General features: G+C 43.2%; 1 protein-coding gene across 4 annotated transcripts in view; it reads left to right on the forward strand.

Annotated features, from left to right (window-relative positions):
* The first annotated feature begins 13,156 nt into the window (after nt 1-13,156).
* Nucleotides 13,157-21,079, forward strand: part of TRPC5 (transient receptor potential cation channel subfamily C member 5) — a 175,064-nt gene continuing 167,141 nt past the window's right edge. Inside the window, exons 1-2 of one of the 4 annotated variants that reach the window (XM_081897335.1) lie at nt 13,157-13,946; nt 14,513-14,634. The gene's annotated coding sequence lies outside the window, so the exon portion shown is untranslated. The remainder of the gene's footprint in view (nt 13,947-14,512; nt 14,635-21,079) is intronic. The other 3 variants (XM_081897336.1, XM_081897334.1, XM_081897338.1) reach the window with 3 other exon arrangements.

Here is a 21,079-nt window from a genome sequence, read left to right on the forward strand (position 1 = left end):
TGCTCAACAACCGAGGTGCGGCTTCTGATTGGTTGCAAGAGCTTCTTACACTCAAGCAGAAGCTGCGTCAGATGTTCGGCTTCCGAAAAACGTTAGAAAACAGGAGCATTTACTTCAGGGTTTTTGGTGTTCGGGAGCCAAAACGTTCCAAAACAGAGGTGTTTGGGAGCCGAGGTTTGACTGTAATGATTTTTCTCTAATTAAACATGTTAGCTTAGCCATCTTAGCCAAGTCCAGTAATTGTATCAGTCATTCTATAGTGGGTAAGGCTGTGTCTTTCCATCTTTGTGTACATAGCAGTCTCGCTGCAGTAATCATATTTTGAAGTAATCTTCCACAATCCTTTTCCATTAGCCCTAAAAGAAAGGTCCTTGTTTTCCAGGTCATTGAGCGGTTTTTGTTTTCGTTTCATGGTCTACTAAGACCCCAATATCCTTTTCACATGTACTACTGGTAAGCCAGGTGACCCCCATCTTATATTTGTGCAGCTGGTTCTTCCTGTCTAAGTGTAGAACCTGGCATTTGTCCCTATTAAAATTTATTTTGTTAGTTTGGGCCAGGTTCTGCAGTCTGTTAAGGTCTTCTTGAATCCCAATTCTGTCTTCAGTGGCATTAGCTATCCCTCCCAACTACCCCTCCATCTGCAAATCAGATGAGCATGCCCTCAGCCCTTTTACCCAAGTTGGTTATAAAGTTATTAAACAATAGTGGGCCTAGGACAAAACCCTGTGGCACCAAACTTGTCCCTTTTTTTCCAGGATGACGAGGAACCGTTAGATCCTCTTTAGGTTCAGTCAGTCAACCAGCTACATATCCACTTAACAGTCAACTCTCCCAGTCCATCTTTTACTAGCTTCTCCACAAGACCGAAGGATCCCATTGTTGAATTAGCCAGACAAGTGTCATAATAGTTTCCAAGAATGAGCCCTTAATATAAGAAAGGAAGCTGCTCTGTGCCAGAGGGGAAATGGGTGAGCCCCTTTCCCTCACTGGTTGATAGTGAGAAAGACATGGCCAGTGTCTGTGAATCCAAGGGTGTGGATATGAGAGAAGCAAGACCCAGGAGATTGAGGTGGCATGCAAGAATAACAAACCACTGTGCTGAAAGAGGCTAGTAGCATTACCTTATCTAACATGTTACTTAATGCAGCTGACCTCAATTTCTACAGCACTCTAATGATTATCACCAGATGATTCCACCATATCCACCATCCATAGCTACATTAATTATGAACTTGCAGTAATTAAGCTATTACAGTTAATGTAGCTATGTTGGTGCCATTAAATTAAAGCCTCGGCTGTAAATAAAGATGGAGTGATGGAATGTAAGAGGGTACTGACAAGACTGGGATGTCATTAAAAAGGAGAGGAGGGGAGGGAAAGCACTCCTGCATAAGCCAGAAGTCTTGATTTGAAACATTTGTCTGAAAGACGAGCTCTTGTTTTGTAGTTTTGCAGTTTCTAGAAGCCAGATATTCAAAGTGAAAGGAAGTGGGGGAAATCTGTAGTGAGAATACTGTTGTATTTGCTAAAGTGCCTATTAGCCGTCATCACTTCCTCTAAAATCAAACTCGGCTGGTGAATGCCAACAGAAAAAGAGCATGGTATGGGACCTCTACAGGATTAGACTTATTTTTAAAACTAAGGGAGTATCCCTCCCTGGGGAACCCCCCCCCAAAAAAAAACCAGCCCAAAGAGGACCGAGCACACTAAGCATATAAAAATGTTGAGTGTCAATGGAAAAAGAGAACAGAAAACTGAAAAAATGGTTCTCTAAATAGGCTCACTCCTGCTAGCCGGAGGGGATATGCAACAACAGTTTCTTGCAGGTCCCTCTTGTGACAGCTAAAGAGGACCTTGGTTTTCAGTTGCGGCTTTACAAGTGAATACAAGTTGCTGAGGATGACTATTTCCTTCACGATCCCTCCTTTAGCTTTTCCTGTAGTGTGGACTCAGTAAAATGCTTTACTTTTCAAAGGAAAATGGTTATGCTATGCTACTGTAACGAGATAGGTGCAAAGGGGAGAGACCTTTTGCCTGTAATTTACTGTAGCCCAGAGGGACTTCCAGAAGCTGGTTATTTCTGGTTTTTAATCAAATTTAGGATTGTATAACTGATCAGTTTGAATCCCAAACTGAATCAGGCCGATTTGGATCAGGTCAAGACAGCTACAGATTACTACAGAATGCGTCAAGAGGACTCAAGTTGATTTGTAGCTCGTTCCAGAGCTCAAATTATATCTGAAAAAGCCAGACAAACTGTCTCCTAGGTGTTGCAATTATTAATCACAACACCATATAACGAAAATGTGAAACTGAGGCGGTGGGGGGATGGAATTGTCTCACTGAGAGCTCTCTGTTCCAATCCAGTGCTAGAATCTCACCCAACAGTCTCCATTCACAGTGCTTGTGCGTTGAAGTTTTAAAATGCTGCAAGCTCACACTGCCTCAACTCTAGCTATCTCTTAAAAAGAGTTAGGTAGCATTTGTTCAGCTTGTGTTTTGTTTCCTTCACAGTATGCTACCTAACTAATCCCAGTCCCACCCTTATACTGATAAAAAGTAGATGTTGATGGTATCTTATTATTAGTTATTTAATCAGTGTTACTCTCCTTAATCCTTCCTTCCACCAATTTTGCCCTTAGTTTTTCAAGTTAGGTTTGTGTTTTTAAATAGCTGTGTTTTGTTTTATTTGTCTGCCTTCATTACTGCTTCATCTTGTGTCTGAAGGTCAATAAGACAAGTGAGTACATTGAACACAGGTATATTATACACAGTCAGTACACAAGCAGAACACACAATGTAATATTACATACACCAGTGCTGTACAGACTTTTAAAATTATTATTAAGGAAAAGGGATCTCTCTCCAGAACGTAAGAAGAACCTGCTGGATCAAGTCAATGGTCCATCTGCTCCAAGATCCTGTTCCTAGACCCTGTTCCCCGTGGCCAACCAGATATCTGTGGAAATCATATAAGCTGGACCTCAGCACAAGAGCCCTCTCCCCTCCAGTGGTTTTCAACAACTGGTATTCAGAAGCATTTCTGCCATTATGGCCAGTAGCCTTCAAGAGCCCTCTCCTCCTTATTTTAAATGTGGAAGAGGCCCAAACACAAGAGTCCCAGATTTCTCATTCTGTCTTCTCATCTATAATGACAAAACATCACAAAAGAGGTCAAGCCCTAAAAAACAGACAGAGGAGTCAATTATGTCTGCAACAGAAGCTTTGGAAAATGTCTTTTTATCTCCCTTGAAAAAAAGAGAGTCCAGTCCTTCATTATACGGAAGAGGAGATATTGTGTATTTTAATTAGATCACAGGAATCACTGGGGAAGGGAAACTGCTTGGCTGTCAAAAATATTTTAGTTTGGAAGAAATTATTTAAACTTCAGGACAGGGAGAGTTCCATAAATCCGGTAGAACTCTAAAAACAAAACAAAAAAACCCCAACCTTTGTTTTATATCAATATATCAAGATAAAAGCTGGAAACCAAACATCAATATCTTATAAACAAACAAACAAACAAACAAACAAACAAACCATTCCTTACCTTTCTGGGGCTTGCTATCTTAGCCTAGTTCTCACTGAGATGGTCAACCTGTTTGTTCTTTCTTATGCTTTGTAGATGTCTTCAGTCAGGGCTCATCCACACTCTCAGAACCTCCAAGTGCCCCTATTTTCCAAGGATGTCCCTGATTTAGAGAAGCCGTCCTGGTTTCTGATTTGATCCCAGAATGTCCCACTTTTCCTTAGGATGTCCCTGTTTTCATTGGAGAAATGTTGGACGGTATGGAGTTATCCAATCCCTGAGCCGTCTGAAGGCAATCCTGTATAGGGAAGTTTTTTTAAAATAAAAAATGTTTAATGTTTTATTATGTTTTATATATGTTGGAAGCCGTCCAGAGTGCTGGGGCACCCCAACAAGTGGGGTATAAATAGTAAAATTATTATTATGGAATGAAACGTCCCTATTTTCATCACATAAATGTTTGAGGGTATTGCACTTTGTTTGTCCTGTGATTTCAAGTCACAGGCCCAAGAGGTTTTCCCCTTTTCCTGCCGCTTTCCCCAAGAAAACACAGCTGTTTACTGTTGAATCAGAACAAACATCAATCAGGTTTTCTACAGAGAGATGTTTGTTCTGATTCTGCAGTAAACAGAAGATTTCCCCTGAAAAGTGGCAGGGCAAACATTAAACTTCTCTGACCCAGTGAGATGAAATCCCTTGAAGTGGATGGGCCCACAGTATGGTTTGGTTTCTTAGGAAAAGAAAGAGAAATAAAAGCTCGTGAGATTAACTTTTTGGTAAGAATAAGGCAACAGAGCAAGTAAAAAGGTTGGGGCACCCTGTTCTGTCTTGAGACTTGTTGGTGGCACAAACCAACTTGGGAATGCCAAAGTCACTCTGATTTGTTATTTGGGGTAAGCAAAGAGCCAATGTGTGCCTCCAATAGGTTCTGTTCAGCAGTCATAGTTTTCTAAGTACTTTAGAGTTTAAATATGAAGCTCCAAAAATGGGTGCTAATGACCTGTACGCTTCCAATTCTATCACAGGAGGAAAATTCTGAAAAGGCTGAACTCTCAAGTTACTTTAGCTCAACAAGGAAGGCTTTCCTCTTTTCCATGTGCTATCCCTTCACTATTGACAAAATATTTTATTTTTGGAGTCAAGAGCCTGCAAACATCTGGAGGGCATTTCCTAGAACAGCACCATGTTGCTTACACCTGCTTGAAGAGGGAAGGAATAAACCAATGGAGTTCAAATTAGAAGACAGAAGATTTCAACTAAACATTCGGGAGAACCTCCTGATAACATGAGCAGTTTGATTGCAGAACAGAGTTCTTAAGAATAAGGAGAATTGTCCTTTATTAAATGTTTTTAACCAGAGATTGGATAGCTACCAATCAGGGGGGCTGTAGCAGCAGTTTTTCTGTTTCGGCAGGGGCTTGGACTATATGGTTTTTGAGGTTCTTTTCACTTCTTTATTTCTGTGATCCACTTTTGTTACCACTTTAGGTATGTTTCAATCTCATATCTAGGGAACTGTCTTTCTTCCTTAGAATCTTACCTTAGTCAAAATCAAAGGTAGCTTGAACATGAGAAAAGGTGAATCATCCATCTCAAGCAACAGATTTTGTATGGCATTAAGGCAGGGGTCAGCAAACTTACCACACCTTGGGCCGGTGTCTCCAGTGCCGATCGTACGGTGGGTGGGAGAGCACATGCCCATACGCGTGCGCGCACACTATTTCCGGTGCACTTCCGGGTCAGAGGAGCACCAGAAATAGCTTGTGCACATGTGCACGTGATTCCTCTGACCCGGATGTGCACCAGAAATAACACATGCACATGCACAAATAATGCTTGCGCATGTGCACAATCTATTTCCGGTGCTCCTCTGACCTGGAAGTCGGCAGCCATGCAGCGCAGGGCCGGCAAGAGCAGGCGGTGGCAGTGGGCAGTGGGGGTTGCCGCGGGCTGGATAAACGAATCCCTCGGGCCTTATCCAGCCTGCAGGCCTTAGTTTGGGGACCCCTGCATTAAGGGGAGTGGAGTGAGAGGCAGGCAGATCATCCCTCTTGGGTTTAATTCACAGGACATCCTCCTGCACAATGGAATGTTTCTCACCCAAGTTAATTTATTAACATGACAGAGGTAGAGGCTTGTTATTTATAAAGAAAATTCTTTTAACAAAAGTTTTTTTGGGGGGAGGGGCAGGCAAATGCTCCACTGATGTTTAATGATGAAATAACTGATTTGGAAAGAGATAAGCTTCTGCCTGCTGTTCTTAAACTGACTCCTAAAATCACCTGCTCACATATATTTAGAATGAGCTTTGTACCTCAAAATAAAAGGATTAGACTTGCTAATCCCTAAAAGGTAAGAGAAAGAACAGCAAGCTTTGGAATTTTGTATATTAACATCAGCCTTAGCCTGTGTTAAATATAGAGGCACATGAAAGCTTGTGTATAGCATGGCTAAAATATCCCACTTGGGATGGAACAAGGATCGGAGCCATGGTCATTTTAATTCTGATTGGTTCAGACATACTTTAAACTTCACTGGAGGCTGACTGAGTCAGAAATGATCCATCAAGCGGTATTGGAGTAGACCAATGTTCTTCAACTTTGGACCCCAGAAAGTGGTAAATTACAACTCCTATCACACTCAGCCATTTTAACTACTGGACAAGGATGGTGGTGGTTGTAGACCAGCTTCAGGCGACCTTTGGTTGAAGAACATTTGTCTACTCCAGCAGTGTTTCCATGGAGTCTGAGAGGGTCTTTCAAAAAACCTACTCCTTTTAACTGGAGACACCAGGGTTTGACACTGGGACCATCTGCTTGCAAAACATATACTCAGCCACTGAACCATGTCTGCTCTGCTCCGTTTTATATAAAGTAAGGGGTTGGGCTGGGTACATGTAGGTATCATGTTCCAACTTAGAGCCTCCAGAAGGGATGTGGCTCTTCAGATGTTGTTGGGCTCCATCAGCCCCAGGGATGATGGGAGCTGTAGTCAAACATCCTCTGGAGGGCCACAGGTTCCCTATTCCTAGCCTACAAGATAGGGTACTTCTAAGTTTTACCTGGGTCCAGGCTAATTCATGGGAGATCAGCACCATGGTCAGCACACTGCCAAACTGGGTAAGGAGTCCTTCTGTATTCAAGGCACCAAAGATTGGCAAGCTTTAAATGTTGCTCCAGCATAGGAAACAGCCAGCTGAGAGCTTAAGTAGTCCTGCAGCCAAGTTCATGTTCCCCTCGTAGTGAGCTAGAAATTTGCCCTGAAGTGCAGAGAAATGTGTATGTGTGTGTATAGAGTTCAGTTACACCCACCCACACGTCCACTTTGGCATAAAAATAAGAAACCCCCTCCACTTCCCACTATATACATGAATGGGTCAGATATACAAATAAGCAAACATAGCTACCTACGTCACATCTAATATGTTTCTGGGTATGTGTCTAAATGCATCTGTGCATATTTTCCTACCTCCCCTTACTTACTCTCCTTTGCTAGTTTTCCTCCTCTAGAAACTAAATTTTAAAGAACAGCGCTGACCATTTCCTCCCCCCCTGTTTCTCTCCCCTCCTCCAACCATATTCCATTAATTAATAAGAAAATATATTATGTTAAAATTAGGAAGGGAGAAAAAGAAATTCGTTGGAATGTTCATGGGTAGAGTGTGGAGCTTTGTTATTTTTCAAGCTGAGAAAAGAGGTTGTGAATGTTCTTTCATTGCTGTTGTTTATTCAACAAATCGTCTTTTTTTGGGTGGGGGTCTGCATTGTGCAGCCTCTTTTCTGTGTCTTTGCTCACCAAAAACTCCATGACTTCCTGCAACTGTGTGAAAGCAAATAGGTTGTATACATTGAAGCCCTGACACAAGCACCATCCTCAGCTGCCGTAACGTAAGCTCAACCCACTAACATCTGGAGCAAATTCTAAAGCACCATGTAACTGAGGGAGAAAAATGGAAGCTTCTTTCAAAGGGGGCGGGATGGGAGACAGATTTCAGCACAATACAATGTAATATCCAACTTACAAGTTAGACGTTAAGATCTTCATGATTGGACAGATCTTTTGCTTATGGCATGTGCATTGATGGTGCAAGCATATGTGTGCAATTATTATTATTTTTTAAAAAATTGTACAGGGTTGTGGCTACTTGGCAAGTAGAAAGGAAGAGGCATTCATACAGGTGGGAAAGAGTCCCTGCCTTGCAACAAATGGAAGCAGATTTTCATACAGGAATCTCTCCCAGCCATGCCTGGAGATGACAGGCATTGAACCTCGGACCTTCTGCATATAAATGGATGTTCTACTACTGAGCTACATCCCTATCCCCAATAAATCCTTGTTTCTCATATATATATATATATATATATATATATATATATATATATATATATATATGCAGGTTTTGGTGTCCTCGGGTGTCTTCCCGTGTAAAAGTTGGGGTGTCTAGGCGACGTTTCGACGAGGTCTCACTCGTCATCTTCAGGCTGGTGCTTTCGGCTTCTTGTTACTGGAACAGAGCAGGATCTCAGTGTTTGAGTTCCTATAAATACTGTTGAGGGGGTGTGGTGTATAGCCTCCAATGTTCTGGGCAGAGAGGAAGTTCCCAGGCTAGTGTGCCTTTTCTTCTTTTGTTCCTTAATTACTTGAGGGATATCTTGAGTGATTTCTTGAGTGATATCCTGAGTACCACTTAGGTGGGTCATTAGGTGTGGATTAGTTGCTAAAGTCTTGTGTCTTGACCTCTTGAACTTTGTGAAGAGTTTTTCTGAGAAGATGGCTGTACTGCACTTAGTTGTGCTCTGGCTTGGCTTCGTGTATAGGGGCGAGCTGTGGTTTTGTGGCCTGTGTCAGCCAGATCTGTGTAGGGATTGCAGGGGGGTGCAGCATCCGGAGGTGCCACCATGGTTTGGCTACTGGATGGTGTCTGTAATTTATCTGTGGAGAGGGTCTGGGTTTGGGTCTGGTGTGGTTGATTGGTGATGGCGTTCTGTGTGCCTCTGGATCTGGTGTCAGTTTTTGTGGGGAGGGCTAATTTCCAGATGTCTGGCAAGCGGGATGTGTCGTCACGCTTGTTCATGTTGTGAGGGTGTTTCTCTATCTCGATGGCTTCCATGATTATTCTCTTGTGGTGATGTTCCATGTTAAAGAGCAATTTGGAATCTGCAAAATTAATTTCGTGTCCTGTTTCTTTCATGTGTTGGAAAAGAGAGGAAGTTTTTTCTTCTTTTTTGACGGCATTCCAGTTGGAAAACCAAGGGGTCTATGAAATACCCTGCAAAGTCTGCCCAGCCACGTACATTGGACAAACAAACAGACGAATAAATGCACGTATCGCAGAACACAAGAATGCCGTCAAAAAAGAAGAAAAAACTTCCTCTCTTTTCCAACACATGAAAGAAACAGGACACGAAATTAATTTTGCAGATTCCAAATTGCTCTTTAACATGGAACATCACCACAAGAGAATAATCATGGAAGCCATCGAGATAGAGAAACACCCTCACAACATGAACAAGCGTGACGACACATCCCGCTTGCCAGACATCTGGAAATTAGCCCTCCCCACAAAAACTGACACCAGATCCAGAGGCACACAGAACGCCATCACCAATCAACCACACCAGACCCAAACCCAGACCCTCTCCACAGATAAATTACAGACACCATCCAGTAGCCAAACCATGGTGGCACCTCCGGATGCTGCACCCCCCTGCAATCCCTACACAGATCTGGCTGACACAGGCCACAAAACCACAGCTCGCCCCTATACACGAAGCCAAGCCAGAGCACAACTAAGTGCAGTACAGCCATCTTCTCAGAAAAACTCTTCACAAAGTTCAAGAGGTCAAGACACAAGACTTTAGCAACTAATCCACACCTAATGACCCACCTAAGTGGTACTCAGGATATCACTCAAGAAATCACTCAAGATATCCCTCAAGTAATTAAGGAACAAAAGAAGAAAAGGCACACTAGCCTGGGAACTTCCTCTCTGCCCAGAACATTGGAGGCTATACACCACACCCCCTCAACAGTATTTATAGGAACTCAAACACTGAGATCCTGCTCTGTTCCAGTAACAAGAAGCCGAAAGCACCAGCCTGAAGATGACGAGTGAGACCTCGTCGAAACGTCGCCTAGACACCCCAACTTTTACACGGGAAGACACCCGAGGACACCAAAACCTGCATTCCTGTACCCGTGAAAATCTACGAAAGCATATATATATATATATATATATATGCAGGTTTTGGTGTCCTCGGGTGTCTTCCCGTGTAAAAGTTGGGGTGTCTAGGCGACGTTTCGACGAGGTCTCACTCGTCATCTTCAGGCTGGTGCTTTCGGCTTCTTGTTACTGGAACAGAGGCTCTGTTCCAGTAACAAGAAGCCGAAAGCACCAGCCTGAAGATGACGAGTGAGACCTCGTCGAAACGTCGCCTAGACACCCCAACTTTTACACGGGAAGACACCCGAGGACACCAAAACCTGCATTCCTGTACCCGTGAAAATCTACGAAAGCATATATATATATATATATATATATATATATATACATATCATTTCCAACAATCATTTAACATAACTTCTTATCTTATACAATATTTTAGACTTCCATCAACACCTCTGAAGATTTTCCATTCTTTATCACTTGTTCTGCATTTCTTAATTTTTCTATTACTTTTAATTATCCTTAACTAATAATTCTTTTCAAAATCTTCCTTGCAATATTTCATGAAGTCCTCCTAACAGAACGTCTTGCAATCCTACTAGCGTAATCTGTTTATCCAATAAATCCTTGTTTCTCAGAGGCAAAGAGGGTACTATTCCCCTAATTATACCTAATGATTTATGATGCCCTCTATAATTTCATGATTTTCACAGGAATAACATTGCATTCATTTTCTTTTTGGTCATACCCAAGAGTTAAACCTTCATGAAATGGTTTTGTCTCCAAATTGTCAGCAGACCTGATTCTTAGAACACTTAATCAGCATAGCTAAGTTGGGTTTAGAACTGATTACATGGATAAAGGTAAAGGTAAAGGTACCCCTGCCCGTACGGGCCAGTCTTGACAGACTCTGGGGTTGTGCGCCCAACTCACTTAAGAGGCCAGCGCTGTCCGCAGACACTTCCGGGTCACGTGGCCAGCGTGACAAAGCTGCATCTGGCGAGCCAGAGCTGCACACGGAAACGCCGTTTACCTTCCCGCTGGTAAGCGGTCCCTATTTATCTACTTGCACCCGGGGGTGCTTTCGAACTGCTAGGTTGGCAGGCGCTGGGACCGAGCAGCGGGAGCGCACCCCGCAGCAGGGATTCGAACCGCCGACCTTTCGATCGGCAAGTCCTAGGCGCTGAGACTTTAACCCACAGCGCCACCTGTGTCCCCTGATTACATGGATACCTGGAGCCAATTTACACATTACATGGGAGACCCATGATTAGTGTTTAAAAACAACACACCCCTGAAAATGCAGTTTCAGAGTGGGGTGGATGACTGAAAAATTAATCAAAACAGTACAGGTATTGTTATGAAGGGGGTGCTTAACCCTTCTCCCAAGGCCATAATTGTAATCAAAATTGCCCCACTTGCTTTCCCACCTGTAAGAAAAATATGGCTAATCTGATTGCAAAAATGGCACTCAGGGAATGAACTCCACCTCCCTCCAAAACTGCTTCTGCAATCAAATTTCCTGCATTCTTGCATTTCAGTGTTGTTGGGATATATGCAAAAGCATTTGGAGACCAATCAAGGTGTCTAAGCATAATGTGGTTCTTGGCATGAAATCTATGCAGCTGAAATGTTCTAATTTTCTTGTTAGATGTAGAGAGATTTATTTTCCCAACGTGTGGGGATAGTACAGTAAACCTTTGAGCCCAGAATTGTATTTGCCACATTGCATTTGTGTCTTGAGCCTCAGAGGGAGAAATTATATGCTACTGGCACCACTCACCCAGACGTCAAATGATACTGTGAATATGGAGCTTAAAGGTCCCAAATACCAAGTGGTGCATGAAGCTTGATGGCAGCTGTGGTGTGGTTCTTTGGTGTGAAGTTTGTTGCTGTCAGCTGCTAAAGTAGCGTGAGCTGATTTTAAAAAAATGAAGAAGAACCTATTGTGCTTATCTTCACTTATCATTTCTCTGAGCTGATGAGCTGACTTAGGGAAACATGGAAGGAACTGCTGCATTCTTGCAAGAGTCAAGTTCCGAGTGGTTCTGTCCCTCAGCATCTTTGAGGAGCTCACTTCCAGGGTGCCAAGTTTTTGCTGAGCACAAAATCTTGTTTGCCAGTTTAAACTGCATCCTCCTGTCAAGAGCAAGTCTCTCAGCTCAGAGGTAGCTTCAGAACCAAGGTGTACCAGACATCTGCCAGAAACTGCACCTAAGCAAAACTGTGAACAGAGGTTGGGGAAATGATTACCTGCCTGATACGGAGTCAGGTTGCTGGACCATCTATATCAGTACTGTCTTCAAAGTGATGAACAGCAGCTCCTCAGGGTTTCAGCTGGAAAGTGGGCATTCCCAGCTCTTCCCGGAGATCACAGGGATCAAACATGGGACCTTGTGCATAGAATGCATGTCCTCTACTACTGCTCTAGGGTCCTTCTCCAACTTAAAAGATGTAGATTTTCAGCTGTGCTTTTTGAGAGAAGCACCTTGACTTCATGAGCTTTGAGTCTCACCTTTGGTTCAAATGCAACCACTTTCTCAAGCCAGGAGGCAAGTTAAGCAGAACAGGAGCTTTTCCTTTGCTGCTTTCATCTAGTTCCAGGAGCAGGTTAATGTTGTGGAGAACAGAGGATTGTAGAAGAGGGCATAGGCCTCTAAACATAATATGCTGATTTTTCTGATTGCTACTTCTATCATAGACCTGCTTTGTTAAGACCCAGAGTGGTGTATTGGTTAGAGTGCTAGACTAGCACCTGGGAGTCCAGGGTTCAAATTCTCACTCAGCCGTGAGACACACTGATTGACTTTGGTCACCACTTCTCAATTTAAATTACCTTACAAGGTTGTTATAAGAATGAAATGGGGCTAAGGGACACCAGATATTATTGTGTTGAAATCCTTAGAGGAAAGGAGAAATATCATCACTGGCTTAAGGCCTTGGGCATTCAGGTGCCCCTTCCCAGCTTCTTATGAATTCACTTATATTTTCATTTGTGCAGCTGGCTTTGAATTGTTCTGATCTGCTGGTTTTCCCTCTGCTGTCTGTTTCCTCTTTTCTCTCTGTGTTGATTTTTTAAAAATTGCATTTTGATACTCTTGCTTCTGGTCACCTCTGACTTCTTCAAGAATGGAGGGATGGGGGATGTGGTACCCTCCAGATGTTACTGGACTCCATGACCATTGGCCATGCTAGCTGAGGCTACTGAGTAATGAATGCCAACAACACCTGGACGGCCACAGGTTCCCCACCCCTAATATATGGCTTCCCTTACACAGACACACACCAAAACCAATAACCATCCCCACCTGAATAACCCCTGCTATCCACACCAGGAACCTAACATAATCTTCCTTTTCTTTTTAAATGTTTTGGGCTGTGGTGGCTTTCTGGGGTGTGGGGGGAGTGCACTTTAAAAGGACTCTTAGCAAAGCGAGGGTTGTGGATTTGGGCTGGGGCTTGCAAACAGTCTCTTCCTCCCCTCCTGCCGGAGCGCACCCCCACCCCCACCGTCGATGGCGTTTTCCAGAACCCCGTGAGAGAGAAGCGAGCAAACGATCGAGAGGGCTGGATCCCAGTCCAGGAGGAGAAACGACTGGAGTGGCGGGTGGGGGCGGGGGGTCGTCTCCGGTGGGGAAGAGGAGCCAGCCAGCAGCGGCAGCTGCTGCTGCTGCGGGCGAGACCGCTAGTCAGTTTCGCGCCTCTCTCCCCCACATCTGCTAAGGTGGTGACACGGATCGCTCGTCTTCGGGCGGGAGGAGACGGGAGTCTCACCAGCAACCCTTTGCTGCTCTCTGCTCCCCATCACACCCGGAATCCAGGAGAAGCAGCGGAGGTGGCGGCGGCTGTGGAGGAGATTTGGGATTGTAGCCAATCCAGAGCGCAAAGAAGCGAAGGCTGCGTCTGCCTGACAGCCCCCCATTCATCCTCTCTCTCCCTCCCGCACCTTGTGCCCGCTTGGCTTGGGACCTGGGTTGGAAAATGAAGATGCCGTGACGTCTAAAGGTTGGTTGCCCGATGGGCAAGTTTGGTGGGGCCAAGTAAAGGAGTCCGGTGGAAGAAGGAGCCGCGGGACTCTTCTTCCCCCACCTAGCGCTCCTCCGTCTCCCCTACCCACCCCAACGGCCACGGGGGCTGGATTATTATTCCTGTTGTTGCATCCCTGCCAAAGAGGAGCGTGCCTCACCCACGAGGGAGCCTGAGGATCACAGTCCGGATCATGTAGAGCCCCAGTTGTTTCTCGCTTAGGTGAGTCTGCCGGAGCTCGAGGGGTGCGAAGGAGGAGGAGGAGAAGCGGGGTCGTGTGTGGACGGAAGCAGTGGGCTTTGAGCCCCTTTATGGGGATCTGCTTTGTCTGCCATGAATCTGATCTATGTGTGCTCCGTGGGCTGGAAAGGAGAGCTAAGTGTTGGGGTCATGGTGGGGCCGTTTAGGGATGGTTCAGGCTTAGTTAGGGGTACAATATAGGGAGGGAGGAGCCCCCCATCGTCTCTCTCAGATCATGTGTCTATCCTCGTGGAGCTCCTGAATCTGGGAGCAAAGTCAGACACAGTCCAATGCTCTTTAAAGAGCAATGGTGCAGACAGGTGCAGATGGATTGCAGCTGAACCCCAAGAATAAGCAGTGGAACCTGGTGCGCACCGACCTAATATCTCATTTCTCTGTGCTACCCCCTCCCGCCGCCCTCGAAATCGCACCTCTGAATATGGTGCACAACAAAAAAAGAGGGAAGGGGTGGGTGACACTACCATTCCCAAGGCAGACAGACAGACCTTGTAGGAAGCATGTTTCTGCTTTGTTTTCTTACTCCAAAGCGAATCCATCTTAATTCAACCGGACTGACTCCCAAGCAAGTGTGCAGAGGATTTACAACTCCTTTAACAGCGCGATCCTATGCATGTCTTCTCAGAAGTGAGTCCATTTGAATTACTCCCAGGTAAGTGGGGATGGGATTGCAGCCAACATCTGCCCTTATGGAGCAGCTATGTTTGACCTGGACTGTGGTACAAAAGCAACACTTTGCTTTGTGGGGTTGCACCTTGAAATAAAGGCTGTTGTTGTGGTCTCCAAAAGAGAGGAGGGGGAAAGAATCCACCCGATGAAAGAGAAAAGATGTGTGCTGCTTCACATGTGACTTTGTTTTGGTGCACACTTACATCATTTATTTTCTAAGTGTGCATCCTAAAAATGTAATGTGTGGATGAGATAGAACATGTGTTTGGGGGAACAGGTGCCATAAGGATGCATCCCTCACAGACAGAAGACTGGGTGCAAAACCTTGCCAACTGGTCCAGCAGCAGCTCTCAATTTGCTTTTCTAGTGCTTGCAAAGGCCCTTGAGAAGAAGCCCTCTTTGCTGCTGAAGATCTCTGAAAGGCCATCTAGGGTAAAAGGGACGAGATTGGCTTGGTTTTATGATTTGCTCATACCCTCGCAAGGACCTGGGCTTCAAAACCAGCCTCTCTCTCCCTCTCCCTTTTAAAGATCTGGTATGATTGTTTTCTGGGCTTCCCCCGCCCCTTCTCCCAGGATACTGAGTGCCTCAAGTCTCCCTCTCAGACACTGTTTTGCCCTCAGAGAACTGTAAATCCAACACCTGTCACAGCAAAGGAAGCGGGATGGAAGGGAGGCTGCAGGTCTTTCCCCCTCTCCCTTTGATATGCATGTAGCCAGAAAATATGTTGAAGCTGGGAAGTCAGCAGGGAAGTGAATGTGACTTCTTCACCAGGGCACTCTCGTTGCTGCAGCAGTTAGAAAAACCAAAGTGGCCAAGCATTGCCAAACTGGCCTCCATTTAGGACAGCTCAGGAGGCTGCGCAAACTTGCAAAGGTGCCAACTCCTTTGAATTTTATAACCAGAGAAAGGGCAGGGAATGGCGAGGTCTTAAATCTAAGTGACAGTGTTTAATTTATAGTAGGCTTAACTGTGCGCTCAATTTTTGTTTAATGTGGTGTGGATTTTATCCCTGGCACAGGTTAATTGCCTGTATAAATACACACCTTTATTTATACAAGTGAAGAATGAAGGGTTTTTTTTTTTTGCATTTTTAGTGTTTTGTCTCCCTCTGTGTGAGAGAGAAACACACACACACACACAACCATTGGAATCCAAAAGGTAGACATGATGTCATTGGGAGGTATTCTGTGCTCTAAAGGTTGCACATCAGATGCAGTTCTCTTCTTCTCTACCCTCGGTTGCCAGCTGTTCGGCCATTTGTGAGCTCCCCTGACATTTTAAAATGCACACACTACTTCTTTAAGATTACAATGACTGTTCACCTCTATTTGATTTCATGATACATGGGATTTAACTGCTGCCCTCTGATGCTTCAACAGTTTCCAAGCATTTGAACTCCTTTCTAGTGTTATTGACACAGATGATTCAAACACGTAGGCTCTTGCTACCAGTGCTCTTATCATAATTGGTGCTCTCTTGGGCCACTTGGAAACTACATGGACTTCTTTTTGTGTCCCAGGCTGAATCAAAGGGGACATTGGCCCGAACTTTATTTGCTGTTCTGCCTATTTCTACTGTTGCCATCAAATCTAGTTTTGTCTGAGAACCTTTCTGGAACAGCAGGTGCCAAAGTAAACATTGCATCAGGTGAAATGTAAGCCAGACATGTTTAGTGCAGTGTCCAAGTAGTGGTAATGGAGTGGAAAATTTAGGGGGAAAGTGTAGGGGTTCATTTTCTGCAGCTCTATCAAGGCCACAATATCTGTTTTCTCTTCCCAGCAAAGATTAAGACTTCCCAAGTGACCTTTGGCAAATCTTTTGTTTTTCTGATGCTTTGCTATTTCTCCCCCTGCAAAATTTTTGTTTGCTGGTTTTCTTAATCATCTTTCAAGAAAACCAAAAATTGGACATAGCCAGTTTCATGGGATATTTTTCTATCCCAAGTGATTTCTAGTGTAGTATGAAATTGATATGGAGTAGCATGCAACTGACACATGAAGTTTAGGAAGGGGGTTCTCTACCCCAAGCCACTTCAAATGTTCCCACCAAAGACATGTGTGTCATGTCAGATGAATGGCACTTATATCCTTCTTTGGATCAGATTTTGCTGGAAAAACTACATGGGGCTTTAAACAAAAAACACCTAAAATGGGCTGACATTATCTGGGGTAAAATACTGAACTGAAGGTTCAGCTGGTTTTCTTATAATTTTTTTTTTTGTAAAGTGGCCCAAATTCAGGGACATTGTATATTTCTGTGTAGCTCACAATAAACTAGGATGCAGAATGGATTCCAAACTCATTTTCTTGGAAGAAGGTTTTAAGAGAAGTGCTGTATAAATGCAAAACATGCTTGCTGCAGCAGAAGCCACTATGCTGTTGATTTCTTTCCCTAAAGCCTGAAATAAAAGAATCCAAAACTTGTACCATTTTTCTATATATGCGGATCTACAAGGGCTTGGAAATTTAGCTTTATTATACTGAATAAAAAAGCACAGGGAAGAAAAGAGACACGTGCTCATTTGTTCTCTCTCTGAATATTCACATCCTGTTCTTTTAATTTGAAGTGCTTAAGTAGTAGGTAAAGGAAACATCATTATTTTCCTTTCAGCTCACCTAATGAGCACTAACTGCATCTGTATATGAGAGCAAGTACATGGTTCTGTTGACACAAACATGGGCTCTTCATGTCCCCTCTCTTCTCATATTTTGATTTGCAATTATTCTTAGTTATTGTTGTTCCTCTCACTATGCCAACAATAAATGGATGAGTAAGTTATCAGGGAAATGTAGCCCACATAATTTAAGATATTGTGTTGCGCACATATTCCCCATAATGAAAGAGCCCAGGTGTTGGCTTGGTTTTGAGCTGTGAAAAAATAAGACACCAAATTGTTATAACGCATCCTGCTACTGCTATTGATTTGATGTGCGGAAAATCTGGACTGCAGAATCTTGGTGCTCACTTTGTTTCTATCTCAGGGGATTAGAAATTGTTTTCCAAGTTGAGCTTCCCTTTGCCATCTACTTGAAACAGATGATCCTCCTCCCATCAGCTTGGAGCCAGGAGGGGTATTTTTGCTTCTGCATTTGTGATTAGTTTCAGAGGCACCATTAAAACCCTCCAAGCTGGCAAAGAGGGTAAGGGGTTCATCCCTGTTTTTGTTATGGGCTTTGGAAGTCATTCAACTGCTTCCTGGTGCTCTGGGCTTTCGAAGTGATACGGAGTGGTTTTAGCATGAGATCAGGGAGGAGACCCTACTCTTCACCCTCTTGGGAAAATTTGAGCAGAGTTCTTGGATAGCTACTAAGACTAATCCAAAATTGTGGGTCATCACTTTAAATATGTATTTGCCACACACATTAAAAATCGTAATAGGCTTAATATTGAGGGCATTGGGAATGCTTCCATTTTTTGGCCTTGGGGAGGAAGGGTAGGATATAAATTGAATTAATTACAATAACAACAACAGTAACCAACACCACTGCTTTCCACTTTGTTGGTTTTAAATTAAATTTCCAAACGGGGGCTCTTCCCTAAACCTATTAAACTACGTAAGAGAAGACAAAGATTGCAAGCCTTCTATACAAGCAAAGTTTCACCTTTATCCAAGTAATTAACATATTTAGTCACTATTTCTTGAAAGAGTTTTAAAAAAATGAATTCCTCAATTCTATCAAAGTCAGTTATCATGATTTAGTGATTTTTCCATGACTTTTAAAAACTGTTCCTCTACCAATGTAGCATTTGAAGATTCCCAAGGCTTTGCTAGTTCTCTTTTAGAAGCTGTCAATAAATTTGCCACCAATTCCGTATCTCCATGTTCCTTGCTGCATAGTTTAAAATATTGCATTTGATCCTTCAGGAGATATCAGTTCTTCCAAAGCAACATTTACTAAAAATAACAATGTGCACACACTTATTCTTCATGAATGGCTTGTTTCACATATCCTGAAAAAGAACTAAAATGGAAATGAAATGACAAAGAGGACTCTTTCCCCCAATCTAATATTTCCCAGAGTAAGGATGAATATGATTCTGCAAGAATTTTCATTATGTGCTCTTTTTTCTTGTACTTTAAGATATGGATAAATTGGCCAGTCTATCAATTTTTAAAAATAGAATTCCATGTGCTTAAGTAAAACTAGAGTGAATATTTGAGCTCTTGGAACAGTTAAACATAGCTATTCTGTGTTCTTGAGTATATCCTCTTGCTTAAAAGCATTAATTAGTACCTTTCTGGATAGGCTGGAGTGGGGGACTTAATCTAGCATTCTTCAGTAGAATGTCCTTGCAACCAGCAGGCATTTGGAGATCCATTGTGAACCTGACCATAATGAACACCACCTGTTTATTTGTCTGCCAATCCCTCACAATTTTTTTTTTAAATGTGCCCCTAATGGCTCACAACAAACCAAATGAACAAATGTAAATAGAAAAATTAGAAGCATATCAAGAACAATTAAAAATAATCACAATATCAACAAATGCAGAAAAAGGGGGCTGTATCTAATGTTAGCTTTACCCCAGAGTAGACCCATTGAAAGTCATGAATATAACTAACTTGGGTTCATTAATTTCAAGGGGTCTACTCTGGAGTAGGGCTAACATTGGATACAATCCTAAATCCACACAATGTTATATAAAACAATACAAACAAGCCAATCTAATTCAACAGCTTAAAACTGAATGGGAGAGAAAACAATGCCTGGCACACAAGTAAAATGATAGAATACAAGAGTTAACCACACATCTCACTTGTGAAGTCTCTCCCAGGCTCTTACCTGGGTCTGCTCTCCTAATTACTTTCCCTTCTTCCACTTGTAGAGGTAAATATTGCCAGTACTCCTTCAAGTCACACATACCCTCACAGTTTTTATATTCTTCAATCCCTCTCTTGCTACAACCCTTCCAACACTATCCGCAAGGCAGTTCCTTTGATCAGCCCCAACTCCATCTTGAAAATTAAAGCCCCAATACCACACTCTTATGAGCTGGTCCTATAGGGCTACTGTCTCTAGCCTGGTGATTCATCTTGAGACAGGGATGAGGAAATTAGTTTCTCATTTTGCCAATCTTCAGTTCGGTTTCCCATATATTTGTTTGAGAATCCTTTTTATATATTAAAAAAGTCCACGTGAAAATTCATTTTAGTATAAATGTCTCTTAATATGCACATTTTGCCTTTGAAAAATGAGCAAAGCAACTCCTCATAGTATAATGCATTATTCTTTCTACTGCATGCGTTCCATATGCACACTTTACTTTAGCATGGAGAAGTACATAGCAAAATTTGGAGAAGTGCACATTTCAGATGTTGGCAGTGTTTATGTTTGTGTATTGCTTCAGAAAGTGAGACTTAGGTGAGCTCACTTTTGAATGCAAACTGAGCTGAATTTCTCCCCATCCCTAATCACCAACCGTACATGAAGGTAGCAGCAGTTCAACACTCTGTTTTTCAATCAGAATTCATTGATACTTTATACTTTATCAGGATTCATTGATAAAGTATCAATGAATTCTGATTGACAAACAGAATGTTGAACTGTCAGCTATCCGAAATATCATTGAAGATATCAAATAGAGAGCCAGCCGAAAAACCAGCAGGGAGACACAGCCAAGAAATTGAGATTCAGTCTAAAATATTCCAAGTGCCACAATATTCTCTCGCAGATACGCTACTTCAGAATTCATTGTAATGTGCTAGCGGGAGAGGGTGTTGAATGACTCAGATGAATGTAGCTCGGAGTAAACAAACATGTAAATCATTTTTGGCTACAGAGAAAGGGAGCCGGGGGAGAGGGGTGTGCGCACCATATTCAGGGAGAAGGTACTTGTGGTGATATGATCTGCAGAGTGTCCCTCAGTTTCAGAGAAGCCAAAAAAAAAAAAAAAAAGCTCAAATATTCAGCAGTCAGTGTCCTTTTCATTTGCAGTTGGGATGTTGGTACATCTTCTTCAAAAAGCTAGTTGTTGGAAATTACACACTCCACATGAAGCAAACACATTCTGGTCCAGGTTTGAATTCCTGGATGCTGATAGGAATTCGTGGTACATCAAGGCCAATGTCCACAGACCAGTGTATCCCCAACAAACAACCACCCAGAGGGCAGTACTGTAGTTGATAGGGGCAGAAGCAAATGGGCTTGGCCTCAGCACCTGAGCCAGCCCACTGCAGCTCTCACTAGCTGCCACAGAATCCTTTTTTCTTATTTTAAAGCACACATACCTTACAATGTACACTTTATAGATTCAGTGTGATTTAGTGGTCAGAGTGTCAGACTAGGTCCTGGGGGACCCAGATTCAAATCTCCACTCAGCTACTCAGCTCACTGGGTGACCTTGGGCCAGTCACTGCCTCTCAGGCTAACCTACCTCACAGGATTGTTGTGGGGATGGCATGAGGTGGGGGAAAACCTTGTATG

Source organism: Podarcis melisellensis (assembly GCF_964234715.1).
Source record: "Podarcis melisellensis genome assembly, chromosome: Z".
NCBI lineage: Eukaryota > Metazoa > Chordata > Lepidosauria > Squamata > Lacertidae > Podarcis > Podarcis melisellensis.